The 9,202-nt window shown below is 32.7% G+C and overlaps 2 pseudogenes across 1 annotated transcript; both read left to right on the forward strand.

Moving 5' to 3' along the window:
* Positions 1–607: 607 nt before the first annotated feature.
* On the forward strand, positions 608–3,533 carry LOC149512917 (receptor-like protein kinase FERONIA pseudogene; annotated as a pseudogene). Its single transcript, XR_016331642.1, has one exon. The product of XR_016331642.1 is annotated as a receptor-like protein kinase FERONIA pseudogene (transcript).
* Positions 3,534–8,208: 4,675 nt separating this feature from the next.
* Positions 8,209–8,953, forward strand: LOC149512918 (receptor-like protein kinase FERONIA pseudogene; annotated as a pseudogene).
* Positions 8,954–9,202: the final 249 nt, after the last annotated feature.

Here is a 9,202-nt window from a genome sequence, read left to right on the forward strand (position 1 = left end):
AGAAAGATATATGGCAATGATGCCACTTCCACGTCTTGGTCTTTGTCTTTGAGTAATTGTTTTGCAGTGCTACTTTTGGCCAAAGTTTTAAGATTAAATATTTAATTTGATTTTTTTAATTTTTTAATCTACTTTTAAAATTTTTTTATCCATCTACTTATTTTATTTACATATGATGAAAAAACATTATGCATTAAATGATGATCACCTCTCAAATATAACAGACCTCGCATCATCTTAGTTGAGCTCATTAGTAATCTTTAATTTGATTTTAGGATGCTAATATTTAATAAGATGAACAAAGGATAGAGAGAATTCTCTCTCCTCATTTAATCTGAAATTTTTTAAAAAAATTCTCTTCATCTACCTCTTTTACAAATTAAGAAAATTTTAAAACTTTTTAATTTAAAATTCAAATCACATTTAATATTTTTAATATTTGACTCTTAAAGCAACAATAAACCAGAAGAGTTTTTCTATTACAAAGCAAAAATAACTATGTGACTCAAAATTTTAATATGTTTCGACTTATATGGTAAGTCCATTTAATATTTCTATTACAAAGTAAAGATAAACAACTTACCCAAAAAGAAAGGAAAGTGCAACTACTGTTTAGAATATCTACCAAAGACTTTGAAAGTCTTACAACCCTGGCTAGCTCGTCTCACACGCTTCAGTTTAGAATATCTGCCAAAGACTTTGAAAGCCTTTCAACCCTAGCTAGCTCGTCTCACACGCTTCAGTTTAGGGAATATGTAATATGCAAAGTTGGTCCAACATTTAAATTTTGATTTTGAATTCTACCATATGATTTTTGTTTCTCTCTCTAACAGGCCCAACATTTTCCCCACAGCTTCCCTTTGATGCTAAACCCCACGTAAGGCCAATTATTAATCAGTCAATCGGAATCGTGTATACTATCTGGTTGTACTTGTAATTACAAGGTCTAATTTCTTGTCTTCTGGCTTTCCGGATCAAAACGCCCTTCCTATTTCTTTCTTTCTTTCTCTTGTGTTTCTCTTCATCATGATGAATAGAAGCAATAAAAGTTTTAGTTTGCAAAGCCTGTTACTTCTCCAACTTTTAAATTTCTGTATCTTCATTATAGGTGAGGCAGTGCCTCCTTATATCCCTATTGAAAACATCTCAATTAACTGTGGCTCCTTCTCTGACTCCATAGCTTGGGATGGCCGCTTGTGGAGTGGGGAAAGCAATTCTAAATTCCCCGTCATAAATTCACAAAACAAACTATCCGTATTTTTGAATGCCTCTACTGGCCATGTACCCTACATCACAGGCCGCCTTTCTTACTCCGAATTCAGCTACATAATTCCCCTTACTAGTGGGCAAAAGTTCATTCGCTTGCACTTTCATGTAAATTCATATCCGGAATTTAATCTGTCTAAGGCTTTCTTCTCTGTTAAGGCAGGTCCATTTACACTTCTTAGAAACTTCAGTGCTTTACTTCATGCTCAAGGCGAGGAAACTCTTGTTAAAGAATTCTGCGTTAGTATCCAAGACGGTCAGAACCTAAACATAACATTCACTCCAAGTTCTGCTATCACAGATGCATATGCTTTTATAAACGGGATTGAAATTGTGTCTATGCCCGCTAACCTATTCTACAGACCTGCCAATGATGCAGGTGTGAGCTTTCTTGGCCAGTCTAACTTGTACTCGTTTGGAAACGACACTGCCCTTGAGATGTTTTACCGGCTCAGTGTTGGCGGGATGTCAATCCCGCCCACAGAAGACACTGGCATGTACAGAGCCTGGTCAGACGACTTTGAATACATAACATCAGCTTCATATTTTACGGTTAACAACAGTATTAATCTCACCTTCAGCGCTATACCATCATTCTCTGCTCCGGAATCCATCTATAGAACTGCTAGAGTAATGGGGCCAAACAGGACTTTCAATGAGCACTCAAATCTAACTTGGCAGTTTCCTGTTGATTCTGACTTTGATTACTTTGTGAGGTTGCATTTTTGTGAGATGCACGACGTTGTAGCAGAACCAGGTGATAGAGTCTTTGTGATTTTCATAGCCAATCTAACAGCAGAAAGTCAAGCAGACGTTATAGCGTGGAGCGGTGGAAGTCGGATTCCAACGTATAGAGATTACGTAGTGGCAATAAAAAATAAAGGAAATCAAAAGAAACAAAATCTCTCAATTAAGCAACACCCTGCCCTAGGTCGCTATATCGATGCAATCTTGAATGGAGTTGAAATTTTCAAATTGAGCAAGGGTGGTGATCTTTCCGGACCTAACCCTGATCCCATGCCCAATCTTCTCGAACCTATGAAGCCGCCAATCGAGCAATCAGGAAAGAAGTGGAAAATAATTGTCGCTGTTGTTGGTCTAATTTCTACCTTTGCAGCAGCCTCTCTTCTATTTTTCTTGATTTTAAGGATACGTTCCAGTAAATTTGCCAACAAAAGTAGCCGTGCTCTACCTTCTGATATTTGTCGCCACTTCTCACTAAGGGAGATAAAAGCAGCTACCAACAACTTCGATGAGAATTTCATCATCGGAAGAGGAGGATTTGGCAACGTGTACAAAGGATTCATTAATGCTGGCTCCATCCCTGTTGCAATCAAACGTTTGAATCCAGGTTCACAACAAGGGGTGCTTGAGTTTAGGACCGAAATCGAGATGCTTTCTCAACTTCGGCACCAAAATTTAGTTTCTTTAATGGGCTATTGCAAAGACAATAACGAAATGATCCTTGTGTATGACTACATGGTTCATGGAACCCTGAGAGATCACCTCTACAATACGAACAATCCCCCATTACAATGGGAAAAAAGGCTCAAAATGTGTATTGCTGCTGCTCATGGGCTACATTATCTTCACAGAGGTCCCAAGTACACCATCATTCACAGAGACGTGAAGACCACAAATATTTTGTTAAGTGAGAAATGGGTGGCCAAAGTTTCTGACTTTGGATTGTCTAAAATGAACGACCTGTCCAACACGCATATCAGCACTGCTGTCAAGGGCAGCTTTGGCTACTTGGATCCTGAATACTTCCGTCTTCAACAACTAACAGAGAAATCGGATGTGTACTCTTTTGGCGTGGTGTTGTGCGAAGTATTATGCGCTAGAGCACCAATAGATCGAGCTATGGATCATTTGCAAATAAGTTTAGCAGAGTGGGCACAACATTGCTACAACAATGGAACCCTTGATCAAATAATGGATCCTTATTTACAGGGTAAGATCAACCTTCCAAGTCTGTTAAAATTTGGTGAAGTAGCTATGAGTTGTTTGGCTACCGAGGGGATTAAAAGGCCGGCTATGAGTGAAGTGGTGTGCGGGCTTGAGCTTGCATTGCAGCTGCAGGAGAGTGGAATTAATGGAAACGATGAGAATCATGTGAATGACTCAACAGTCATTGATTATCATGTGTTGTTTACTAGTGGTAGTGGATCATTGAATGTTGGTCGCTAGAATAGATGCTTTAATTTTTTGCCCATTGTAATCTTAATTCCATCTTTTTATGAACATTAATAATAACTGAAGTGCAGATAAAGTTTGACATTATTTTTGTTGATGCAAAGTCGTTATAATCTAAAATAGAAGAAAAAATTATAAGCATTAAGAATTAAATTTTAAATATATTTTAAGTAAATTTTTAAAAGTAATAATATGAATCAAATGAGTTAAATTTTAAATTAATAATTTACTATTATGACTTATTATTGAATGGATTTTTATTTAATTTTTGGATGTATCAAAAGACTTACCTTCCTAATTTGCACTAAAAAAAAATTACCACACTTTGGATTGTATTAGAGATACTCTTCTTCTATGTTCCCTATATCTCACACTTCAAGATTCAAGTTCTAATTTTAAGTATCTCAATAAAAATGAATCTACTCAATAAATCACGAAAACATATATAACTCAAATATTTTCAAGAAGATTTAAAATTGTATTATTTTAGCTAAATATCTATTACCAAATCTTTCTCACCATTCGATAACTTTGTATTTTATTTTTTTTTATAAATTTTGATAATTTTAAATATAAAAAATATGAATTTTTATATATAAAACACCTAACTTTATTGGTAATTAAAGATCTCAAACTCTTGAGTGATTAGCGAATTACTAGATCATTGACTAACTATAATTTGATTTCTAAAATTATAGTTAACACAATAGGGTTGGGCTGTCTATTTCTAAAATTAGTTTCCTTGTATTCAATTATGATTAAAACTTAAGAGGATTTGGGTGGAATTACCCTATAATCACAGCATACCGGTAATCATATGTGCTTAAGTTGTACGGGCAAGGGGAGGTTAACTGTGCTACTTACAGACTATGACCATCAATCATACTGATCCTTTTCGAAAACTATTGCATAAGTTTCTAAGATTCACTGTGATACCTACAGGCTACAACCATCAATCAAATTGATCGTTTTTGAAGAATATTGTATAAGTTTCTAAAAGATTCCAATTTCCAAAGAAGAGAGTTCAAAACCATCGAGTCGACCCTACATTATCACATGCTTTCCTGTGTTAGAGCCCGACAGTGAGGTCACCGTACACCATGAGCACATGGCCATTACGTTCATCATCTCATTAATATAAACCTTGGTCAGTCTGCTATAAGGATAAATCAAATTATAGTTAGTCAACGATCTAGTAATTTACTAATCACGCATGTAGACACTTCAATTCGTTCGAAACTTTTAATAGAAGGATCAAGATATTTAATATTTTTTATTTGAATTTTGTCTAGACTATTGGACTTTGGAGATGTTTGTTGGGAACAATTGGGCTTTGAATTTGTGTGAGCTTTAAGCCCAATAGACAGTTTTCTTTAGTTTTTCCTGTTTATATTTGGGAGCCCAGCAGATAATTCTTTTGTTTTTAATAGTTTTCGCTTTTTTTTTTCTATTTTATTTTTAATAAAAATTAAATAATAAATAAATAAAAGGGAAAGAAAATCAAGATTTTTTTATTCTATTAAGGGATTCAATCCTAGAAATCGAGTTAAATAAAAAATGAAATTAAATCTAAAAAAATTATTGACTGAAATCAAAGCAAAATTTTAAAAGCAAAAAATTCAAGCCATGAACGGATTCTAATCTATGCCATTCAATAAAAATTCTTAAAATTTCTAATAAAAAACCCTATATAAATCCTCTTCTAACACATAGAAAATACACTAATAGAATAGGTAAAAATCATAAAAAAAAAAATCACACAGTTTAAAGAAAGTATTGTTTTGGTAGTAAGGTTTTTTATTTTTGAAGAATTTTAAGAAATTTGAGAAATTATAAGGGTATAATTCGGTCAAGGTATAATCTAGGAGGCAAATAAGTTGATTGGTTGTTTTTTTTTTTTTTTTTGGGGGGGGGGGGGGGGGAATTTTCTACCTTTTTCTAGAATTTTTTAGGAAATTCTAGAAATTAGATGAATTTTTTAATTTCTCAGTTGAATTTATCGGCTAAAATTAAAGTTTTCAACTAGATTTTGATGAGTTTTTCCAAAATTTGGCAAGTCCCCATATTTTGACTACCGATGTTCATATTTTTCTAGAGAGAGAAGTAAAGAGAAAATGAATTAGAGAGAGAGTGTAAGGAAATCTAAGACAAAAAACAAAAATTTTTTTCTTTTATACTGATGCTAAACAATATCATTTCAGATCTAGGATTCATCAGGATCTGCGTGTTTCCTATTCTCAAATCTGATCTGTTGCATTACCTAGTTTACAACTTGATTCTAGTAGCCCCCTTCAAGCCAAACTGAGTGGTCTCAGCTAAGTCGTTTCAGCTGGTTTTCGTGCTTGAAGCCAAGCCCTGCCTCCAAGCCATAAGCCAAACTGAATTCTAGTACTTTTTTTATTTTATTCATTTATTTCTATTAAATTATTTCTTTATTTATTATATTTTTATTTATTTGTTTAATTGTTTATTTATTTATTTATATTTGTAAATACATATATTTTTTATGAAAATATTTTTTAAAATAAAAAGAGCCTTACCAACATATTGGAGGGCTAATAATTTTATTTTAAAAAATAAGGTTTTATCGCTATATTGGAAACCTTACCAACATATTAGAAGGCTCATGATTTTAAAACTAAGGTTTTACCAACATATTGAATAACCTTATAATTTTTAATAAAAATCCAATTTGAAAAAGAAAAAAAAAGCTTTTCATAAAATCCTATCAATGTATTAAAAGATAATTTTTTATAGAAAACTGACCAACATATTGGAAGATATTTCTAAAAATAAATCATTTTTATAGAAATTTATTACTAGAAATAAAATTAAATGAATTTGTTGATGGAGCCTTTTCAAAGCATAACAAATAGTCTTCTTGAATACTCTTGAAGTGAAAAAATATTCTTAAATTATTACCAACATATTTGAGTAATTTAAGAAAAACTTTTCAATATTAAATTATTTGGTAAATTATAAATAAGGTTTGAATAACTTAAAATCAAATTGCTATCATCATTTGGATGGATACTGTAAGGGTGTTTTAACCTTCCTCATGCATAACCACACTCCCAAACCTAAAATCTGACTTTGTGGACTAGAATCTAAAATTTAAAGATACCTAAGTCAAACTTGAAACTTTTCTTTAAAATAGGGTAAATTCAGTTAGGTGGTTAATAACACCTAAATAAAAAGGATTGAAGATGACTTTTAAATCTATGTCAATAAATAGATTAACGGATTTATACGTTATGATAGTTTTACAACTCTACTGAAGACATTGAGAGTCCAGCTAGTAAATATTTCTTGATATCCAAGTCTAACTTAATAAATTTAAAAATTCTTTTTTATTTTTCTCATTATTTGTATTTATTTATTTATTTATTTATCATAACGTATAAAATGAGCTCTACACCTTAGTTTTATCCCTTATGAAGGAGTGAAGTACCTATGCCTTCATGAGATTTCATGTCTCCGTATAAGTTAGTGAAACATTCCCACTCAAATAGAACCATTTTTGCTTGTAGTCTATAATGGGTGAGGATTGGGATGCCTTACTAGTCTATTATAGACAATGATGTGAGGAACAATTTCGAAACTTTTAGAAATAACTTAAATCACATATGGTTAACCTTATGAGTTTAACCTATACGTAGAGCCATATTCCCTTTAACTTTTGGAATTGACCTTGAGTTGGTATCATGTTGTTATCATATTTTATTTGCTTTGCTAATACGCTTATTTTTTTTTATATTGAAATAATTAACCAATTTCTTTATTTTTGTTCTTGTCTTGCATATTCATAAAACATCCATACAGATTGCTTAGCATACTTGCCCCAAAGATATTTTCAATTAAAACTTTCATAGAATTCACTGAACGTCAGTTTGTGCCTTATCTATGTTCTTCGAGTGTGAGTCACCCAATGATTTGAAGGTATAATTAAAAAAAAAAAACAATAAGAAAAAGGGGATTGTCTACCATTTGGCTATGTCTCTACGTTGCCTAAAGAAGTTCATTTGCTCTTCAAACAAAATGATTTGAAGTACTTGTCAGATATATGAAAAAATATAAGTCAGTTAGCCTTCTTCAAAAAATATGGCCATAATACGCATTTTCTTTTAATGGTAGTTGAAAATTCTCTCATTAAAGTAGTTGTGCAATTCTGGGATCCTTCATATAGATGTTTCATCTTCAATGAGGTTAACATGGCACTGACTATAAAAGGAATATTCTACATCGATGGGTTTGCATCTTCAACCATTAGATAAAATATATGTCAAAAGGTAGAAACTAGCATTTTGCAAGAAACTATCCGATCTCATGAAAGTAAAAAAAAAAGATGTGAATGTACAAGTTCAAGAAAGAAATGATTATATCTGTTTGCCTTAGGAATTTTTCTATGATTTCATCATAAAGTACCTGAATGATAACCAAATGTTAGATATATTTGCTTTGACTATATATGGCATGGTGGTCTTTCCCAGAATCTTAGGTCATATTGAGATAGAAGTGATCGACTTTCTTTTGGCATTTGAAAAAAGCTTAAAACCCTTTACCTACAATCTTAGCTGAGACAATTAAAGCCCTGAACCATTATTATTAGAAAGGGAAAATAGGCTTTGTTGGATGTGTGCCATTGCTCTATTTGTGGATGAAAAGTCATTTTGAGTGTAAGAAGAATGCATTTTTGAAACTTTACTTTTGTAATCAAGCTCCAATTAAAGAGTTTTACAAGAGTAAATGGCCAAAATTCAAGTCAAAGGAGGAATGGATAGTCTTATTCATGGAACCTTGAGAGATCACCTCTACAACACGAATAATCCCCCATTACAATGGGAAAAAAGGCTCAAAATGTGTATTGCTGCTGCACATGGGCTACATTATCTTCATAGAGGTCCCAACCACATCAGCATTCACAGAGACGTGAAGACCACAAATATTTTGTTAAGTGAGAAATGGGTGGCCAAAATATCTGATTTTGGATTGTCTAAACTGAACAACCTGTCCAACACGCATATCAGCACTGCTGTCAAGGGCAGCTTTGGCTACTTGGATCCTGAATACTTCCGTCTTCAACAACTGACAGAGAAATCGGATGTGTACTCTTTTGGCGTGGTGTTGTGCGAAGTATTATGTGCTAGCACCAATAGATCGAACTGTGGATCATTTGCAGATAAGTTTAGTAGAGTGCGTACAACATTGCTACAACAATGGAACCCTCTATCAGATAATAGATCCTTATTTACAGGGTAAGATCAGCCTTCCAAGTCTGTTAAAATTTGGTGAAGTAGCTATAAGTTGTTTGGCTTCCGAGGGGATTAAAAGGCCGGTAATGAGTGAAGTAGTGTGCGGACTTGAGCTTGCAATGCAGCTGCAGGAGAGTGGAATTAATGGAAACGATGAGAATCATGTAAATGACTCAACAGCCATTGATTATCATGTGTTGTTTACTAGTGGTAGTGGATCATTGAATGTTGGTCGCTAGAATAGATGCTTTAATTTTTTTGCCAATGTAATCTTAATTCCAGCCTTTTATGAACATTAATAATAACTGAAATGCAGATAATATTGAAGTTTAATATTTTTTTTGTTGGTGCAAAGATGTTGTAATCTAAAACAAAAGAAAGAGTTGTAAATATTAAAATTTGAATTTTAAATATATTTTTTTATAAATTTTTAAAAGTGATTACATAGATTAGATGAGCTAAATTTTGATTAGATGAGCTAAATTTTG

This window comes from Durio zibethinus, chromosome 21, assembly GCF_047325235.1.
Source record: "Durio zibethinus cultivar Kanyao isolate XHJ-2024 chromosome 21, ASM4732523v1, whole genome shotgun sequence".
Classification (NCBI taxonomy): domain Eukaryota; kingdom Viridiplantae; phylum Streptophyta; class Magnoliopsida; order Malvales; family Malvaceae; genus Durio; species Durio zibethinus.